The sequence below is a fragment of the Patagioenas fasciata genome, chromosome 19 (assembly GCF_037038585.1).
Source record: "Patagioenas fasciata isolate bPatFas1 chromosome 19, bPatFas1.hap1, whole genome shotgun sequence".
Taxonomy (NCBI): Eukaryota; Metazoa; Chordata; class Aves; order Columbiformes; family Columbidae; genus Patagioenas; species Patagioenas fasciata.
This window is the reverse complement of record NC_092538.1, coordinates 5,756,644-5,777,854: the sequence shown is the minus strand read 5'-3', so window position 1 is coordinate 5,777,854 and position 21,211 is coordinate 5,756,644. Positions and strand designations below refer to the sequence as shown.

The 21,211-nt window shown below is 43.2% G+C and overlaps 1 protein-coding gene across 4 annotated transcripts in view; it reads left to right on the top strand.

The window, feature by feature from the left end:
* Positions 1–21,211, top strand: part of CLIP2 (CAP-Gly domain containing linker protein 2) — an 86,188-nt gene that overhangs the window by 2,177 nt on the left and 62,800 nt on the right. For 2 of the 4 annotated variants that reach the window (XR_011741889.1, XM_065852801.2), the window contains exon 1: positions 17,550–17,883. The gene's annotated coding sequence lies outside the window, so the exon portion shown is untranslated. Of the gene's footprint in view, positions 1–417; positions 555–2,447; positions 2,592–17,325; positions 17,467–17,548; positions 17,884–21,211 lie in introns of those variants that run through there. The other 2 variants (XM_065852800.2, XM_071816878.1) reach the window with 2 other exon arrangements.

The following is a 21,211-nucleotide window of genomic DNA, read 5'->3' as shown; positions in this document are numbered from 1 at the left end:
AGCTGTGGCAAAAAGAATTGCTGTTTTGCATACTATGGTTGGTGAAACTGAGAATAGCTTGTTTTGAACTTGAACAAAAAGTTGAAATTAGTGAAGGAGTTAAAAATTGAGACAGTAGTTGAAAACAGCGGAAAGCAACAGTGATGAAGTGATGGTGGGGGATGTGAGGTATAAAATCCATAAGGAAATGTGAATAAAGGATAAGAGAAGAAACTAACATTTGGGCAATCATTAGTGAAAAGTATGTATCCGTATTGCCTATTCAGTACAGATAAGTAATAAATGAATTATTATATACAGTGGTTTTGGAACAGAGGGGAGAATTGTTTAGTATTCAAGGTCATTTTGGTTTTGGGTTAAATCTGTGAGCTCAGCTTACCATTATTGTTAGGCCTAATACTAATATTCATTATCCAGCAGGTCTAAAAGGCTGAGGGCTGAGACCTTGAGTTGCAGCGTGCAGAGTTCCTTGGGCCGTCCATCGCCAGCAGCCCTGCAGTCTCCGTTAACGCTGTCACCTCCTGTTGCAGCCTGACAGTGTTCAGCAGCCTCAAGTAGGTCACGCAGCACAGGCGGTCTGGCTGTCAGGGAGATCCGTGGTGTGCGGACCCTTTGAGGATATTCCTTGTTTGCTTTCTCTGCCTTTCACACCATTAGGCTGGAGACAGTGAATGGATTCTGATGCTACTGACCATTTTATCTTTTGCTCACTGAAGCTGAAAGTGTAAAGCAAAGCTGGTACAAATACCAGGAGTGAAAGTCATGATGGGGTGGTTAGAAGGGGGGCAGGACTGGTGCTTTATTAAATGGGTCATCACTGTATTAGGGGGTTTTGGAGGCCTGGCACAGCTGTACCTGAGCTGACAAAGGTCCTGATGCCTGTAGAGCTGCCGTGCTTGAGCTCTAAGAGCAAAACCAGGGGTAACACTGTCAGTATATGCAGAGTATTAATTTGTTCTTGTAGCATCACATCCTCCATTCTTCATGTGTTTCTCCATAGAGGAGGTACAGTTGTGCTGCTCTGAGCTCATGTTATGTGTACCATTTAAAATTTTTTTTCTAAATATAATGGCAGAGGTCACACATTCAATCTCCACCAGCGCTGCCATCTCTGAGCTTGTCTCTGATCCACTGCCTCATCCTTCCTGCCACGTTAGCATCTCCAGGAGCTGCGGAGCAATGGCAGCTCACCAGAACAGGCTGGGTAAACACAGCATGACATCTGCCCACCCTGTTACCTTTATTTATGGCGTCTTATTGCTTTTTACATTATTGTTTAGTACCTGTCAATGCGTTTTTTAATGCTGTCATATGAAATTATAGGCAGCATGCTGCCCTAGTCTGCAGTTCGGAAAGTCACACTGCTAGATGTGAGGCAAATCACAGACTGTGGTGACAGAGTAACTGGGAATGGTCAATTTCAGCTTATTGCTACCAGGAAACTCTAATGTTTTAAATATTCACAATTCTTTTCTATAAGCACCTGAAAATACTTTAAAAATGGATTTAAGTCACCACAGTTTTAAGCCAGCAAAGCTTTATTGTGATTTTTCTGCATGTGTTGAGGAACAAATAATAACCTGTCCAGTGCTTTACACTAGGTTATAAGTACAGGATTCAGGACCTGCTAGTCCTGCTCTTTGGATGCTTAAGAATATCAAGGCAATTGTTGTTTTTGTTTTTTATTTTTAAGCACATAATAGTGCTGTATGTGCAGTACAAGACCAACCGTGGTTACAGCTTTAGTCAGTAGAGGGAGTGTGGACACCTGTATTAAAAGCCACATGGGGTCACCCATGGCAGCCAAGAAAATAGACTTTTTTGTAGAATTCCTCTTTTGTCTGTGGAAAAAAAAAGTATATTATTCCTAGATGCCAAAATGCGGCTGTTGGCTACTACCACTGCAGAGAAAGCTAAAAGTGTAGAAGCAGGGAATGATCCTTTGTGCTTGTTATGCTTTTCTCCTTGTGGCTGTCACCCTGTGAGCACTTGGCTGCTTACACCTGCAGCCTTCGGCTGGTGTGGAGCAGCACCTCTTCTCCATGCCACATTTGTCAGAAACTTCACAAGAAATTTGCAATGAAGTCAATACAAAGTGGATTTTTTTGGTTTTGTTTTTATAAATAATTACAGTATTGCTTGGCTTTTGGTCAGACACAGTGCAGCCATGATATGGCATGATATTTCAGTGCATCTGGCATTTATATTTACTTGTGTTCCTTCCTTACGTCAGCAGTCTGGTAATATTCTCCACTGACTACCCCTAATTGGTACTGCATGACTTTATACAATCCATTCCAGCTGTATCTAGTCTCTTAAATGATGGGCAAAACTTGATCAGAGTCCTTGCTTGGCTGAATGCAACAAAATAAATGTTAGATGAAATTCATTTGTGCTTGTTTTCTGTGTGTAAAAGATGGAAATGCAATTATGTTGTTATTTATCAGGAGCCCAGGAGTTATCAGACTGTAGCATTCTGAATTCCTTCAAGTCTTCAGAGCATGGATTTAGAAATATCGGAAGGCAGAGCTGCAATATTCCAAATTGGGAAGTTCCTGAAGCATAAAGGAGGAATTTTGCAAAATATTAAGGTAAGGGTATGATAGAGGAAGTGGGAAAAATCTGACAAAAATTGAAACGCGGTTGTTACTGTCAGACCTCTGTGTGTATGGGTGAATTTTACTTCAAATGTTTGGTGTGATTTGCCTAGATATGCAATGGAAAATAGGACTTGTACTCTCAAGATCTGCTGTAGTGGCTGTGTATCAATTCAGGATTTAAAGGATGACTTGGTACACTATATTAAGGCTAGAGCATAATACCAATATATGCTGTCCGAATTTGTTTGTCCAAAGAGAAAAGGATTTGTGAACCTTTTCTGAACCTGAAAACATGAAAGGGAAGAGTCCTGAATTACTGGGTGAAGCTGTATTCTGTTTTATGTGGTTAAGGTCCAGGGAAATGCAGGTCCTGCACTAGCTGGCACTGTGTGGTTTGAGTTGGGTGCAGTCCAGCGTGGTGCCAGGTCAGCCCTAGAGCTCCAGGCATCTTTCAAATGAGGTGTGACAGGACACTCCTGTGGAGGTAAATCTTTGGGTATTAACCCTGCAATCCAGGCTCTGTTCCACATGGGCTAACTCCCTAAATTTAGGGCTGCCTCCCTAAGTTTCCCTTGCCTTAATTAGGTTCAATATATCCTCTAATTAAAGACATTTGTTGTTCATTGTTGCTAGTGTTCCAGTATTGAAGTTATCACAAAAGTCTGAGAAGTGGGGGTGAGGAGAGAGAAAGTTTATTTCCTGCATTAGTCATTTGAGGTTTTCCCCTTCCAAATGAAAAAAATCATATCAGAGCGTGCCTTACCGAATAAGGGAGACTTATCTGCAGGTTTGAACACAATCGGGCTGCAGTGACTCCCCTGAAAATCCTCGATTTCCCTGCAGCCATTGTGAATTGGTGGCTCTCTGAAATGCAAACCCCACAGAAAAGGGCAGTAATTCCCAATGTTGAGAGAGCTCCACTGAAGCAGCAGAGTGAGTTGTTGCTTCATTGATGCTGCATCTAAGCGCTATGTAAAAATACAGAATATTTCAAACAAGGTTAGACAGTTTGCCCGTCTTGTCTAGTATTCAGTAAACCTCGCTATAATGGCTTGTGAAAGCATGAGTTAATCTAATCCATTAAAGTTAAACATTAGCTTGTATATCCTTTGTTTTTTATTTTTTTTACCTGCACTTCCTCAAAGTAGCTTGAACTGTAGCACAAAGGGAAAATCCTTGTATCAATCTCCTTTGTTTTGTGCATCTAAGTTATCTAAGAGCACAGAAGCTGTGCTTAATCAGCTTCCATGGTTGGTTGTGTGGTTTTCATGCTGCAAGTCACAGGATAAAAACTTTCTGTCAAAATTGGCTTGGAGGAGCCTGAAACCACTTCTTACATATGGATTGTTTATTTTTGTTTGGTAAATTGATGGACTGTCTTTAGGATATATCCAGGTACTTAAAGATACAACTTCTGTGTCATATTTTATAAAATGTTTTTGAGGTTCCTCTGGGTAAGTGTAAGACCACTACAATCATTATAACTCTTACAGAGGCCAGACAGATACTATAATACTGTACACCTTGCATAAATATTTGTGCTATGAGGATTTTGCTCACTTTTTATATAGATATATTATTTCTTAAAAGTTTGTTTTGTTTTTTCTTAGTACAGCTTTTAAAAAGATTTGAATTTTAAAAATGTCTGGTTTAATTGCCTTCTGGCTAGAGCACTTGAACTCTTTCTTGGTTCTGGGAGTTTACAAGTTTGGTTTTGTAGTCTCTGTTGTAGATACTTGTGACTAAGTTGCATTGAAGGGGGAATTGGGGTGCATGTGTTGGTAAAGGAGAAACTGTCAGTAACTGGAGAGCAGTCTCCTGGCTCTGAAGGCTGTGGTTTCCAATACCAGCTCAGATTTTGCCCTGCATGAACTTCAGTTTCCAGTGGGCTTTGTGCATTTGCATGCTGGAAGCTGCTGGATGCATTTGAGTGCGATTTTCAAAATAAGCTAATGAGAAATGAGAGTAGTGCAGGAGAAAACTCCCACGGACTTGAGTAAAACCAGGATTTAATTTAGGGATGATCTTTAAGGGTTTTTGTTGTTTTAAAATTTTCTTTCTACAACAGTAATCTCAGGTAATGCTTGCACTGATAGAGAATTATGTCTTCCTCCCCTTACCCCTCGTACCATAAAGACCACCCTAAAATAATTTATTTTTTTCTCTAATCCCATCACATTATTAATCCATATGTTTTACTGCCATGCAGGAAAGCTTTGCATATAAAATGTTGGCATTATTAAATGAATATCTACCACTGCATCCCAGGGTGCATTTTTCTGCCTCTCCTGATGTGTGGGATTTTTTATTGTCTTGGTTTTTTTCCCTTGCTCTCATTCTGACTGTCCTGCTACAACTTGCTTCTCATTTGCTCAGCCCTGCAGGGGAGCTATTCTGAGAGCCAATATTCATTAGATGGTAATTAAAACAATGAAGGATGGATGTTAATGTATAATGCTACATTTCTTTTGTAATTTTTAAGAGATAAATCTTCTCCTGCATGTGTTCTCTTTTAGGAAATCTGTCAGAAAGTAATAGGCAGTTTCTTTCTGTGCACATTCCAGAAATAAGCAAGGAGTTCAGGCTTCTCAGAAAGGTCTTTTCATAGTGTCCTGTGCAAAACAGAGTTCAGAAACAGTCAACCCTGATGATAAGTCTCATGAAATTAGGAACAGCCGGTGCTGTGTGTTAGGTTTGAGTTGTGAGGGGAGCAATGGTTGCTGTTCGGCACACAACTAGAGCTTACAGGACACTTCTCTGTCCCCAGTCAGTGGCTGAGAAATGACATCTGCAGCTTCACATTGGTCTTCTCAGGAAAATGAAGGACTGCAGAGGTTGTTTTTCCTGCTGATATTAAGGGTGCTCCTTGTTGGTGGCACAAGGAAATGGAAGAGAGCTGTCTGGCTATGTGGGAAGATCTCTTTTCCCAGGAAGGTGCTTGTTTGGAGCTGAGATGTGCTCCTGTTCTGAAGGCACACGCAAAACAGCCTTTAGGGTTTGTGATTTTAGGCCGTGAGAGGAGTGTGGCAGAGTGAGGAGACAGATGACCTGGAGAACTCAAACCCACAGTTCATGCAGATGGTTGGGGTATCAGCCCCTCCAAATCAAACCTTGCTGGGATCCCATCCTATGTGCATCCACACTGACCCTGCAGCACATCTTCCTCCTGCTATGCAGGAACTCGCTGCAGGACACCGGCCCAGTTTGTTCCCTGCTGCACTGAGTCACCATAAAAAACATGTAGGGGACAGTTTGCCCTTTGTGATCCTCCTTCCTATCATCTCAGGAAGGTCCTTAGGAAAGGGGGTTTCACGCTTCCACCCTCCACCCCCTCTTCTTCTGATGTCTTGGACACTCGCCAGCTCACCACCGACTGCCCCTGAGAAATATTTACTTCCTGTGTTTTTGCGTAGACCTCCAGAGGCCTCGTTTTTCATGAATAAAAGATGAGCTGTTCTCCTGAAGCCACTAAGGGAGGAAACCACTGCCAGCTGGTGTGGCCACTGCTCTTTATTGCTGTGGTTGCTGATGCCTCCGCCCTTGCGGGGAAAAAGCAGCTCCAGGGTTTGGTTTAGTGACTGTTTCCAGAGTGAACTGTGCTGCTGGAGGAACAGCTCACTTTGTAATACATTGTTTCAAGCTGTTTGTAACTGAGGAATTCAAATGTTTCAGATTGAATTGGAGCAGTACATGATTATCTTTTGCTCATGGCTAGCTCATGTTCAGTGTTCAGTCTGTTGTAACCAGCAGATATTTCCTTTTTTTTTGTGTATTTGTCCAGGTGAATGTAGAGTTGTACAATCACTTGACTGAATCACATCTTGATTTTTTTTCCATCTGTTTTCACATTTTACCAAGGTTATTTTGCATTAGCTTCGTTTTTCTGCTTTACTTGCAGTTCCTCTTGTTTTGGCACCTTGTTCAGATTTAGTAGACATGCTATGCAAATAGTAATTGAAATAATAGCATTTACCCTCTTAGTGACTATACTTGTGCTCCCATACTTTGAAGAGAGATCTTTATGGATGAGGTGAATGGGTACTGAATGCCACTTTCTTTCCTATATGAATAAATAGCAACGCATTGTCCTACCTACAAAAGTATTTAGTATGTTCTTGGGCTTTGGAACTGTTATCTCTCTAAACATAATTTGTCCTGGAGATTTCCCAGCTGCCAAGCAAAGCTTTTCATGCAGGTATTGCTTTTGACTACTTGGCTGGTGCCAGAGCTGAGAACAGAGGCTGATTTCTACACCACCATTGCTTCCCTCTCTTGATCGTTCTCTTAACATTGTTGCTGAATTCAGCACTCATACCAGCTGAGAACAGGCCAGTTTGCTAGATGTAAGTGTACTTTTATAATAGCTTCCAGGTCTACTGTGAGATTTAGCTTTCCAATCCTGCATGTATGCTTGCTACTAATATTTTGATAGAATCTTGAACTGGAAGGGTAAAAATTTCATTCACCCAGGCAGCACACTTCTTTGAAAAAAAAAAAAAAAAAGCATGTTAATAAACATCTATCTGCAAATGTTTGTATGTTTGTTCATGCGGGACATTTGTGTATGACACTATATATGTTTCTTTGTATAAATACAAACTGACCAGTAACTCAGAAAAATGTCTTAGACATTGAAAAACCCCTAGATGTGAAACACAGATTCCTCCACTCCTTCAGTGGTTATGTGATGATTATTCAGTTATTTCACCCACTTCTCTGGGTGCTAAAATAAAACAAATACAGTTGTTCAAGTTATTTGGTCAGTCATTCAGTTGTCATTAATGTAAGGTACATTATAGGAGGATTCTTAATCAGGTAAGTGGCTTCCCAAGCAGACATGGCTATATAAATTGAAGTGTGCACCAAGTCCTCTGTGCTATACTGGTTTTCTGAGATAACCCACTTTGTCTAATTGTTGAATACCTAGTTAGCAACCTCCTGAAATGCATGCTAACATCAGGGGATAAAGGTGCTGAAAGGCCAGAAAATTTTACATGCTGTCATTAGAGTGAATCTGAGCTGAGCTGTTGGCTTTCTCTGCCTTTCAGGAGTTCATGTCCTGTAGACAGATGATACAATAATACAAATGCCAGCTGCACTGAATTACTTCAGCTTTGGAGCTGGGTTGGAGTGGAATAGAGAAAGATAGAGCTGCATACACAATCTTTGTTGTAAAATGAATATACAGCAGCTATATGAATGGGTTTGATTGTACAGTTTCTCAGTCAGCTGCCTAATTTGGCTTAACTGTTAGTGGATGTGAAGGTTCATAAACCAAAATGCTCTTTATGAACACTCCTTGTTTCAGTGCATTGTAATATACACAACTCTGTTTCGTAATTGGCATCTTGGAATGGAAATATTACTATTATTACTTGTTGAAAATCACCTTGTGATAACGGTGCTACAGAATGTAGTACACGTATAGATACATGTTCATCGAGGAAAAGCAGTACAGATGAGCTAGACACGCCTCATCTGGTGGGACTGTAGGTTATAAATCGGTTTATTAGAGCTGGAATTTTATGGAAATGAATGATTGAAAAGAAATCTCAACTACCAGAAACAGTCTTTATTTGCGCAGTACATCAGTCAGTGTAACCTTGAGCAAGGCATTTGACTTCCTTATGCAGCTGGAGAACAGGCTAAAAGGCAGGAATATAATTGGAAAATTAAATGCTGCAGCAAAGTGGATCTTTCCTGTGGAGAAAAAGTATTTACAAACTAAAGGCTTAGTGCTGTCTCTAATGGCATCCCATTGCACCTGTGTTCTGCTGCCTCAAAACCATATAATGCAGGAAAGGTTTGATGCTGACAGGGGTCCGTGCACCTGCAAGCTGCAGTACAGCAGTGCACACTTGGTATGGAGTTGACTTTCATGATGTGTCTAATCTGATTAATTTCATGGGAATTGTTCCTACATGTGAAATTAAACCTGCCCTTTGGACTTTTGCTAAATTGGGGCCTCAGTTTGCTACTGAAATCAGCAGACTGGGAGCATGATTTGCTTCCCAGCACCAGGTGCTTGGATGTAATTTCATTACAATGAGTGACAAAACCACCTTTCTTGTTGATCTAATCATGCATGTAGGCCAGAGGGTTGTGGAGGTGGAAAATGGTTGCAAATACTCTTCTGCTGCAGAGACTGGCTTCCAGCAGAGCTGGGTGGCAGCACATCCCAGCTAAGCCATGGCTTTGGCAGTCTGCAGGCACAGCTCCCGTGAAAACAAATCCCAAATTGTTGTGGGACAGGTCTTGTTTTGTGTTTGGAATGGCACCTGCCTCCTTCAAGCCCACACTGGTGTCGGAGAAGCATTTTATCCTTCTGTCTGCTTCTGTGATACACACAGTATTTTTTTTAATGCGCTCCACACCTCTCAAAGCAATACAGTCTCAAGGCAGCAGTGATGGAATCAATCCAACAAGGTTCTAGTTTCTTTTCCTCTGCTGTCTAGATTGACCTGCTTATGTGCTTCTGGATCTACCAGGTGGACAAACAGATTTTTAAATACAGAGATGTGAGAATAGGGAGAGTGAAACCGCCCTGCAAGTTGGAAGTGCTGTTTACAGGGTTTAACACCAAATATCCTCTTTATTTTGTATGGAAACAACTGCATGGCAGAGCCCTGGATTACAGATCTCCTTGGGTGTTCTTCCCCACATCAGCCCTGGGCAGGGGCATCTGCATGAGCTGGGGACTGTAAGTGTGGAAATTATCAGGTTGACTCTTTGACTATTGGGACCTGAAGGTCACTGCAGTATGTCATTCTCGAGGCAATTTTCTCTGGAATTGCAACATGGTCATGGCTTTGTTTTATGACCTTGATACCACAGAGTATTAATAACCTCTTAAAACAAGCCCACTTGCAAAAAGAAAAAAAAGCAAGGAGATCTGATAATTTGTTAGGTTTTTGTCAGTATTTATAGTCTGCTGAAATATGTGTGTGTTTGTGTATGGATGTGAGTGGGTGGGCTTCTCTGCTGTACTTGCCTGTATCCAACAAGGAAATGAATTTTCAGTCTGTTGGGAGGGCAGTTGTTTCCATGACATTTTAAGCCCAGTTTGTGAATATCTTTTTTCTTTAGCTATACATACAATCTGTATCCTAGATGGGTGTGACATGGCTTAATTATTATTTTTAAGTGTTTTTAACTTACAAAAAGATACCATTTCTTATTTCCTTTCTTCAATAAATATCTCAGATAGTAATACACTGTTTCTGTTCTTTTGCCACAAGCATTCTGAGATGTGTTGCAAGGAATATAAAATTAAATGTACAGGCGAATCACCTACCAGAGCGGACTGTTCAAGTGAACATCCCCTCTGAGGAGCTGGCTGTTATCACAGGCTCGAAGGAAAGAGAGGCAAACCTTAAGCGTGATATCAAACAATTATAGAATCTGTTCAGAAAAGTTTATTTCACATCAAGAGTTAAGGATTGTTTCATACTTTTTAATTCTAATTAGGACTAACATAGCTACAGCTGCAATATCACTATCTTAATTACCTTTAATATGTTCTGGCATTATGTTCCACGGCTTAATTTACTTTAATTGTATTTTTTCCACTTGTTAAATTTATATTTGTTGCCACCCTCCTCAGACTGTTTTGTCTGAAGAGGGTAAAGGAACACACAATTCACCTCTTTTCCTTCCTTTCTTTTACATCTTCACAGCTAAGGTGTTGGCATTTTCCACCATCCCAACCTGAGACACTTATAGTACATTTTCACTGTCTGAAGTGAGATTGCAACACGTGCTGGCGCAACTGAGCCCTGACATTTGCAGAGACGGACATGTAGCGCAGTCTTGTCAGGAATATTGGGCATAATTACCACATCCCCTGTTTCCGAACATGGTTCCTGTGTGTCTGTGTGCCTTTCATTATGAGATGGAGTAAGCGTGTGCTTCATGGGTGCTGTGAGGGCTGTCGTGTTAGTGGCTGCTGTGCACCCTGAAGATGAGGGCTGGCTGTGAGTCCTGGCAGGACTGAGCATTTGCTGAGTTCATTGAGCTTGTCTATGAGTATTTAGGACTGAGACAAATACTAGAGTAGGCAGCATAAGCTATTTTAACATGTACCTTCTACATTTGATCTGGTCAGCTCAAAGCACTTTACAGATCAGGTTGGTATCATTGTGCCTCTTTGACTGTTGGTGAAAACAGTTGTTGAGACAGGAGTTTCCGTTTTACACCACCAGTAAAACCAGAAACTGGATTAGAGTCCAATCATCATGTGTCCCAGTACAGTGCTCTATGTAAAGCCACACTGGTGATTCTTCCATATTAGAACATATAATACAACTTATGTAGTGCAATTGATGAAGCTAAATTGGCAGAAACTGAAGAAGTGTGTGCAGGTTCCTGGATCTGGATTTTATCATGGTATTTGACAGACAAAATCCACATTATAAGGGATTTTCTGTAATAAATATTCTAAAATGAAAATGGACACCTGGCAAGGATCGAGCTTTTTCAACCTTTCTGTATCTGTTTTACTAAGAATGGAATTTTTGGGACTCATTACTGCCCTTTCCGTCTGGCAATCACTGCAGCAATATCCAGTTGGTGAGTGAGGTCATTTGGGGCATCTTGCTGCTCTACTGGGACAAGACATATTCTTTTTCTGTAAAGAAATAACCTTGTTTTTATGAAGACATCACACTGGTTCTTTAAACCTTTTAATGTCATACTGAAATATGACAGCTGGGATCAGTGGATGGTTGAATGGGTTGATGGGGGAAACATACTATGGTGGGAAAACCGAAATTCTAACATATGGTAGATAGTTTCTCTGTACCAGAATAGCATGCTTCTGTTGCATGGACATTTCTCTGGAAAGAGAACAAAATGCAGTTTAATTACCATCCAGTGCTCTCCTAGAGACAGGATAGCAGCCATTCCCCTGCATCACTGCTGAAACAAGATGTGCTGTGGGTTTTGAGCTGTGTATTTATGCTCATTAGTGTGGTATTTAAGTTAAGTTGCTCAGAGTTGTTGGTTGAAACCTCTCCTTAATTAAAAACATACGTATGTTTGCGGGAAGCAGAGGGCAGCTAGTTGTGCTGTGGGTGGCTTCCTACTTTTTCTGTACTCCTTCTGCCCTACACAAGAAAATTGCTGATATTCCACACCTCGGTATGGAGCCAGCAGAGCTTGTGAATGTGGACTTACATCTGATCCAGCAAGCAAAGCTGGCTGGGAATAACAAGCTCATCGACTGCTTTAATGACTGGAAATTAGTGGACTGCATGGGACTTTAAGTTGTGTCAATGACTTTATGCTTCAGTTTTCTCATCTGCAACTTGTTACAAAGATCATTTCTTGTGTGCTTTGAGATCTTGTGGGAAAGCGTGCCTTATGTTAAATTACAGTGTCAGTGCCTTTTTGGGGATGGCCTTGCTTTTTTGGACAATGCTAAGAAACTGAAGCAGCAGGACTGGGTGTTTCAGTGGTCAGTGCCCATAGTCAGGCCAGCTGTCCTCACCAGCTCTGTACGTTGCCTGCTGGAGACATTTAGCAAGTCTGGCTTTTCTCTAAGTGTCAAAATGGGAGCTCATTTCCCTCCCCTTCCCCAGTAAACACAGTTTTGGTCGTAGGTGCTGAAGTCTTTTTTCAAGTTCTAGGCACAGATAGGAAGTTTTTTCGTCCTGGCTCCTGTTCCTCATCTTTGATCTTCTAACACACTTCAGTTCATGCAAAGGAAACAGGACTCTCTTGCCTCTCACAGGCGCTGCACATTCTGTAGCTCTGGCAGAAAACATCTGGTGCTTCTGTTTGGTCTAAAATAGTATTTGTGTCAGGGCCCAAACATCAGAAAAATACGCTGTTTGGGGGTTTTTTGTTTGTTTGTTTTGTTTTGGGTTTTTTTCCCATAAAGGCTGGCTCCAATTTATTACAGACCATGTTTGACCAGATCCGAGAAAACAATAAATCTTTGCACCCCTGACAACAAGGAGAAAATTCTGGTGGTACGGACTTGGAGCAGGAGCAGAAGAGGGGAATAATTTTTTGACATACAATGAAAAGTAGTAAGTGAACCAAAAGTAATTTTGATTTGCGATGTACAGAGACAGAGCTTGGATGGTTTACAAACAACCGGTGCTGGTACACATGATGCTCTGACAACTGGAAAAATGTAGAGTTGCCCCATGATGAGTGATCTGTGTCTACTTGTATTTTCCTGAGGATACACTGAGTCACATGGAGGTATATGAGAGGCTTTATAAAACAGGCTGTAACTTCACCTATTGAATAGGGTAGAGGACCCTGTGCTGAGAGCTCAAAGGTTGGATTTCTTCTCTGGATTGAATGTATACAAAAAGAACTGTGTGAACTGAGTGATGTAAAACATGATAATGCCTAGAGTCTGGCCACCGAGGTTCTGCACCCAGCTGTGCTGCTGCCTTGGTGTGGGCCTTGGGAAGATAAACTAATCTCTTCCGATTTCAATTCCTGAGTCTACAGAGATGTTATACTCATCAGTGCCAAATCTCCCTTCACTCTCTCCATATTCTGATCCTCCTACGTTACTTTCTTTAGCTCATGCTTAGTTACAGATGTTCGACACTGATGTGTAGGTGTTGACCAACATATTTCTGTTTCTGCTGGATACTTGTGGACACGTTATTTTTTCTCTCCGTGACTTAATTCCTCTGTAAGGGGCAGCTTCATCTTTAGATGAAAGACTGGTAATAATTTACTGACTTAAAAGAAGAAAAAAAGCTATTCCAAGTTCTCCACTATTTTTTGATCATGCAGTGTCATCCATTTTACTGTGTTGCATCTGTGTGGAGTGCTGTCCCACGTTCCTCAGAATCATTGCTACTGCAGCAAGGGGGTTTACTTTAAAAATGTAGAACAACAGGAACTGGACTGTGCTAATGATTAAATTTTACTCATGGTTGAAATATAAGTAACAGTTAATGCACTAATTTCAGTATAGGAAATACACTAAAAAAGCAGTAAGAACTCCTCTTGATCTTCATAATTAATGAGAACTGCCATGACCCTTCAATGTATTTCCACCCACACTTTCTCTTTTGTTAACAAGTACGTAGGAACACACAGCAATCAGCCTTTCTGAGCACTTTCCATTGCACTGTACAAGCCACACGTGTTCCCCTGAAGGCTCCTGGGGCCAGATCTCACCTCTGCTGAATCCTGGCCAGCAGTTTCATTTCTTTCTGTGAAACAGAACAAAATCAGGCCTGCAGTTGAGAATGTACCCAGCACACGTCTGATCTGTGTGCACCCAAATGAGCATCGTCATCTGGGCTGAGCAATTCTGGAAGGAAGATGAGTGGAATTCATATCACTTATCTTTAAACATCTCATTTGGCCTAATTCTTGACTAGCCCTGCAATTCACAGATGGAAACGGGCATGGTTAGAGAGCAATTAATCCATTTTAGATGTCTGCAATATGATGAGGGGAATTGCACCCCAGTGCCTGTTTCTCTGCAGTCATTACATAGGGAGTCTAGACAGTTGGCTCAGATATAGATGTCTGAAAATACGTGAGAGGTTTCTTTCACCTAAGGAGTTACAACAGAATCCGATGGATATTAGAGGCTTTGCAGTGGCTCTTGGTTGGATAACAAACACCTGAAAATATGGTGGCACTTGGCTGAATTGTTGTGACTGTGCAAGACCTTAACAGTTTTAAAGCTGTTTACATGAAGTTTCTGAACTTTAGTCTTGGCCTAGAATGAGTAAGGCCTAAAGCACTCTCTGATCCTCAAGAATTTCTTTCAGCAGCTCTGTAATCAAAGGAAAATAAACCCAGCTTTTCTTTAAATCACTGTTTTAATCTTGTTTTTCCCACCAACGCTGGAATTCTGTGCTCTGCCATCAAAACCAGCAGGCTATTTATAGCATCATCTTGATTGAATAGTAAAAACTTTGGGTTTTTTTGAGGCTGCCTCTTTGAGATGATAGAAATCACATAACTGAAAGTTGACAATAATGATGTTGCACAATATTTTCTAGTATAGTTGTTTCCGCTACCATGCAGATCCCACAGTGCGTCAGCAGGGCAAAGGAGTATATTTGGCAGAGATTTCTAGGTATGTAGTAGGGAAAATGCTTAAAGGATTCAACTCCGAAGCTTTTGTTGGCTTCTGTGGTCTTGATGTCACCACTTCATGGGGCCTGCCTGTGCTCTATGGAGCCTTTAAAAGGCCTTTGGGGAACATGTGCAGGATTGGGGCTTTAGGAAGTGTAACCTATTGGTACGTGATGAATCAAGTGTCTCATCAGCTCTTTGTGGAGAGCTGCTTCATCTCCTGTTGCTGCATAATTAAATGGATAGACACTTGAATGCTATGGCCATTTGTAATTTGCTATCTTTATTCAAACAATATAGAAAACAGCAAAACACAAAGTGTTTGCTTTTTTTTGTTTGTTTGTTTCTGCAGGTGCATGCAGGAGTATTCCCTTGGTTTTTACATTACTTTGTCTGTGTAATGCTTCAGTTTGTCAGGATAATTTAAAAGAAAACAGCCGTGAAGCTTTTTACTGATCCCAACAGCTAATGCAAATACTCACCAAATCAGAATAATGGATCAGTCAAGCAGAGACAGTTTTGACTATCTGTGAGAAGCCACTTTTCAAAACAAGATCTATATTATACCACATAAAATAGGAGAGTAGTATACAGCAAGAGGTTTATCAGGCAAATGTGATAGGCCAGAAATGTCAGATTGCATACCAGCTTTCTACATGGAATGATTTAATTGAAAGTCGTGGCTCTGCTCACCTGTGTAAAATTAACAAGTCCTCATAAATTCATAGGCTGAAATTCAAGTTGGGAGGGATTACCAGTGCAGGGCTGTTTGCCCACACACAGCCCCTGTGAACAAATAAATAAATAGTTATTGGGAAATAGTAGTGCCATTCTGCAGAATGATGGGATTTCAACATTTCTTTTCATCCTGAAGCTTTGTTTGTGCAAAGCAGGTACAAAAAAGGCTTTGTGGGAGAGCACTTGATGGCAAAGACACAAATTCAAGCCTACAGGTACTTCAGCCACATCACTGCGAGAGCTCTGGCCCCAGATGATCTTTCCTTCTCTCCCTGGAAATTCCCCTGAGAAAGTCTAGTCAGAGAGGCAGATTTGTCAAAATGACTCAAGGAAAAGACTTAAGAGCTGTGAAATTTTCCCAGCTTCATCTTATTGAAGACAGTGGGCTCGATTCTCCTCTTGTTTTTGCATCATTTCTGCAGAACACAGGGAGGAGACCTGACTCCGTGGGGCAGGGAGCACGCGGTGCCTAGCACAATGGCCTCGGATTGCAGGACGCCTTGAATCACTACTATATAAAATATAATATCCATTACATTACATGATTGTTTGCACACAGATCCCTTGGGATGACAGAAGTGCTTGTAAAATTCAAGTTTCTGATGCTGAAATGGAGAAGCAATGAGGAACATGCCAGTTTGCAATGAGGCATTGTCATTCCTGGGTCCCCGTCCTGTGACAGCTCGAGACCGAAGATGGGAAACGGCATTAGGCTGCTGCATGTACCACAGGCTGCGGGCAGGCAAAATATAACCCCAGACTCACTGACATCCTTTGACATTGGGTTGTAAATTAAGTGTTTGTATGAAATTTTTTGTAACAAAAATAATTTAGCATTAAATTGTGTAATGGATCGAAAATGAGGTTTAACTTCTGAGCAATACCTGATCTGAAATCCCACCCTGAAGCACCTGAAAACATTAAAGAGTTATTCGGGTTTTTTCAAAACGGCTTTAAATTTGCACTCCTCCCTCCTAAAAAAAAAATTGCATGGCTACATGTAGCGCTTCTCGTTAGTCTTTCTGGAGCTCGCAAAGGGATGTCACCATCATTGCTCCCATTTTGATAGGGAAAGAAGCTCTGGCCTAAGGAGATCAACTGGCAGAGCTGGCCAGCCAGGGCCAAAGCTGGATGGAGAAGTGAGACCTCCTGTTGCAGTCCAGAGCCTGATTCACCAGGGACCTTCTTGTCTGGCTCTCCTGGAGACACACCGTCTCTCTAGGCAACTATGGATTAGAGAGGAGGCAAATTCTTGTATCCAGAACCGCAAAGCAATGACTCGATGTAGGGAAAATATCAGGGAAAGATAGTGAACTAGCCGTTGAAGCAGAGGCGGCAGAGTCAGGTGCTTCAGGTTCTATTTTTGACTCAGACCAGCCATCTCGTTTCACTTCGCTTTGGCCTCCCCTCTGCAAGATGGAGAATGAGGATGCTTGTGGCTGCCTTGCGCCGATTCATTGTCTTGCTGAGGCCAGGGCTGTCAAATCTCATATTGTGGATGATGCTCAGCTGACTTCAGCTTCATTCTTCTCTACTTTGTCACCTGCATCTCCTTCACTTGCGTCTCCGTTGTGCTCTTCTGGGCCCACACGGAGGGTATGGAGCAGAGTCTCAGCACCAAATTTCAGGAGTGTTGCCAAGTGGGACTCTACTCTTCCACTCCTGTCCAAATTAAAGATGCAGTCTCGGGGCACAGGCACTAGGGATGACCCTGCCCTGTTACATCTCCAGTGAATGTCAGCCCAGGTAGGACTCTGGGGGGTTATCCTAGAGAGCTGGTGAGGGATCAGTCAGCAGCAGCTCAGCTCAGCCCATCCTTCCCAGCTTTGAATGAATGAGTTTCCAAGGCTGCGGGTAAATTCTATTTGCTGCATTCCCCAGAAAATCCCCGATAATTAGAGCTCTTTCCCTTTTTTTCTAGGAAGCACCTCCACCTCCTGCCCTTCTCACATCAATCGAATTTGCTACCACGTAAATTCAGGTGGCTTAGAGAGCTCCTCCTTCCCGGAGACCAGACCAAGAGCTGCGAGGAAGGGAGACCGCATCTCAGCCGAGCATAAAGGTGAACTTCATTTTTTTTTTTTTTTAAAGGAATAAGCGTTAAGGGCTGTAGGCAGCCAGGAGGAGTCTCCGCGCTGCCTTTCCACCCTCCCACCCAGCTTCCGGCGGTGCCGGGGCCCGGCAACCAAGAGGATTTCGGCGCTGGGCGGCCCCGGGCCGGCCCCTTTGTTCGCGCGGGCGACAGGGCCCGGCCGTGCCCCCGCAGGCAGCGGGGAGGGACGGAGAGAGCAGCGCTGCCGGCCCAGCATCATCATCCCCATCATCTCCCTCCTCCTCCTCCTCCGCTCCGGGCCGCCCCCGAGCTCCCTCCTTCCCGGCTGGGCTCCGCGGCAGGGAGTGGCACGGCGGCCGCCTGCCAGCGGCTGCAGCCTGCGGCGGCACGGGGGCTCCTGCCCCGCTCCCCGGCGGCTGCGAGGGGGTAAGGGGGGGACCGCGGCGGGAGGGTCCGCGGGGAGGGCGGGGAGCGGCGCTGCGAGCCCACGGCGCGCCGGCAACAAAGGAGGGGATGAATGAAGTCGGAGCGAGCTGGGGCTGTGCTGCTGTCAGCCTTGTGGGAGGCTCGGCCACGGGGCTGTATTGTCCTTGGCCGGGGAGGAAAGGCGCCGTCCTTGCCATGGGCTGCGTTTTGTGTCAGGAGGGATGATGCTCCCGCCGCTGTCGTACGGGTTCTCGCCGCCTTTGCAGCCCCGAAGGCCGGGCGGGAACGGGGACACCCACCGGCCGAGAGCCGGGAGCTGGCGGGGGGGCTGCCTGGTGCATACCCACCTGCACCCGCACCCACCTGCACCCACCCCCGGGCCACAGCCCTGAGCGGCACCTCTGCAGCTGGGTGTTGTTTTGACGGTGAACACACCCGCTGGGTGACAGCGAATGTGGGGGCAGCTGGAGAAGCAGGGCCATGATGCTGGGAAGATGGAGATAAGGGTGGGTGTCATCAGCAATTGCTTAGTGCTGACTGTTTTTTGGTTTTGAAAGGGGAAGAAAATTTTCTTTTGTCTCTGCAAAGCTGGACTACAGCTTGGATTTTTGTTCTTTACTGATCCAGATATTGACGTTAATGACATACTACAGGATTTGATGGTTTGGTTTTTTTGTTTTTGTTGTGTTTTTTTTCTGTTGTGAGGAGATGTGCTGCTGCTGAAGGCCCAGCTGGATCGGGCTGCTGCTCAGGTTGTGAATGCAGGGCAGACTGAGCAGGTCTCTTCCCCTTGCATCTCTGACAGAAACCAGCAAATGGTTTGTTTGGGGGGGGCATCCAGGGATGGAGGCAGAGGCGGGGTATCTAGGCAGGCTGTAACATTTGGGAAGTGCCAGGAGACAAGGCATCATGTCAGCACTGAGTGTTATTTGCTGCTTTGTTGAGCATCAGTCTCGTAGGCCTGCAAACCCTGTCTCAGGACCTCATCTTGCTGGAATGGATGTCAAATTTCACCAGCCCATTCATTACTGTTGACCAGGAGGGTTTCCTTGAGGGTGACTTGCAGTTTGAGAAGAAATGGTCTGTGTGTGGACAGGGATATATTCGGGGTGCATTCTTGGCCTTACCCTGTGCCCCAGCACCTGCTAGGCATCGTACCTCTACCCAGTAGTGCTCCAAGGGCGCCTGTTTAATCAGCACGGGTCAGTCCTGCCATGTCATTGCTGGGGAGGTGATGCTTTAAACACAGTGCAGCTGCCTGTTCTTAAACTTATGTCTGGGATTCAGCACTTTAAGAAGTTACCTGCCTGCTGTTAGAGCCTGCATCAAACAGCAGTGTTGTCACAAAAAGGCGTCGTAGTGCCTGTCAGAAATCACTGAGAGCACGGGACTTCAAAAGCTCAGCTCCGAGACAAGGCACAAGTTAAGATGTTGCACCAGCCATTGAAAGCATGTCAGGGGGAAGCTGTACTGGGACCAGTCTGTCATCTCAGGAACCCTTGTCTGTGGGGCCTGCCTTCAATTAAGGAAAATCCCATGTGTTTCAGGAGATGCTCTTAAGATAAGTATGAACTGGATTATCTACTGAGGCCAAGGGTTGGTCTGTGCTTCTCTTCTGCTTTGGAGGCTGCCATCATTTACTCCAGCAAGTAGTGGTTCCTGGTGTGTTTCCTCTTTTTCGTCACTTGTGCTTTTGCTTTGGCAGAAGAAATGATGAAGAACCTGAAAGAGGGATTTTCTACTGTAGGGTATGATGCCAGTTCTTCTTCCCTTATGTTAGGAGGTGGTTAAAATGGGTAAAGGCACGGATTCCACCTCCTTACTGAGGTTGCTGGTTTTACTTATCAAATGCCCTCTCTATCCATGAAACCCGGGAAAATGAATAGATTTTTTTTTTTTTTTTTTGGGGGGGGGTCATTACAAGACGCAATATATAAAGCAAGTTCCATCCACCAGATACATGGTGTCAGTAGCAGAATGTCTACAATGCATGGCAAGATTTATGTAGTTCTAAAACTCTGGGAAAGCCCAGGTATTGGGAGCTAGACCTGAACATGACTTGTTGTTAACCTGTGGTATTTATAGAGAGATCTATTTTTTTCATAAATATATTTTATAAGTACCTTGTGAGCAGTTGCCCCCCTCCATGTCCCAACACAGGAATGGCCAGGGAAGTTGCTGATATGCGGTGAGAAAATGTGTTTTCTGCTGCTTATTGCTGAGTTGGACAAAAATATCTTGCTGTTGTTCTTTTATCACCGTTCTTGTGATATTTACAGTAGAATTTCAGGTCTTATTTGCCTGGGAGGGCACATTGACTGATAGTACTGGTGATACTGGACGCTGGCAAGACTGGGGCTTTGTTTTACAGGTCAGTTTTTTAAAACAACTCCTTGCTCTGCTGAGAACTGTGTTTTCCTTTTGTACCTTGTTGAACTGTGATACTAAACAGGACAAATCAAACTCACTTTCCTCCAGTTGGATTTAATTTCTTGCTCTTGTGTTGTTGTGCAGTAGCTCTTGCTATAGCTACCAGTGGAAAAATTACTTCACTGCCTGTGACTCTGAGTCTGGCACCTTAAACTGATACTTAATGGTATTCATGGGGGAAAAAAAAACAAGACCAACAGTATTTCTGCATCAGAGTTTTTTGGAAATCAATTCCCATGCAGTGGCACATTTTTTTATCTCCTTCTAAATGAGTGAAACTGTGTTTATAAAATAGCTGTGGTTGTATCAGATGCAGCATAAGCAAAGAGAGGTGTGTGAAGGAATCAAACCAATCGTTGTCATATTTCATTATCACAGTTTGTATTTTTACTTCAGTGTGACGGAACCATATAGTTGTTGACTTGAATAGGCACTTTCCTTTCAGTGATTTATTTTGTTATGTGAGTGTTTACCACCCGGACAGCTGTAGAGAGATGGGGTACAGACCCGTGAAATGCTCTGCTGAGGATTCTGGGCCAGCTGTGAAGTCCCCATCTCCACATCCCTGTCTGTGCTGAAGCACAAAGGAAATCTGATGTTTGTTTGGTTTATTTTGAGAGTTAATGTTCTGAACTCTGATGTTGACTCCCTTGATAACTGCCTTTGTGCCTGGGAAAGCCAAATGATTATTTTTGAGAAGTATTTATAATCTGTGTATGTGAAGTAAACACTTCAGAAAGACTTCCCAAATCTTTTGATGTGTTGGATATTCAGAGAGATAGTGATGTCTAATAGACTCAGGAAACTTCATCTCTGACAGTGTATTTTGAGTCATCTTGGGACAAATCTTTTCCTTTTCTTGATCTGTTTCTCCCAGGTACAAAATGAGTGATGCAGT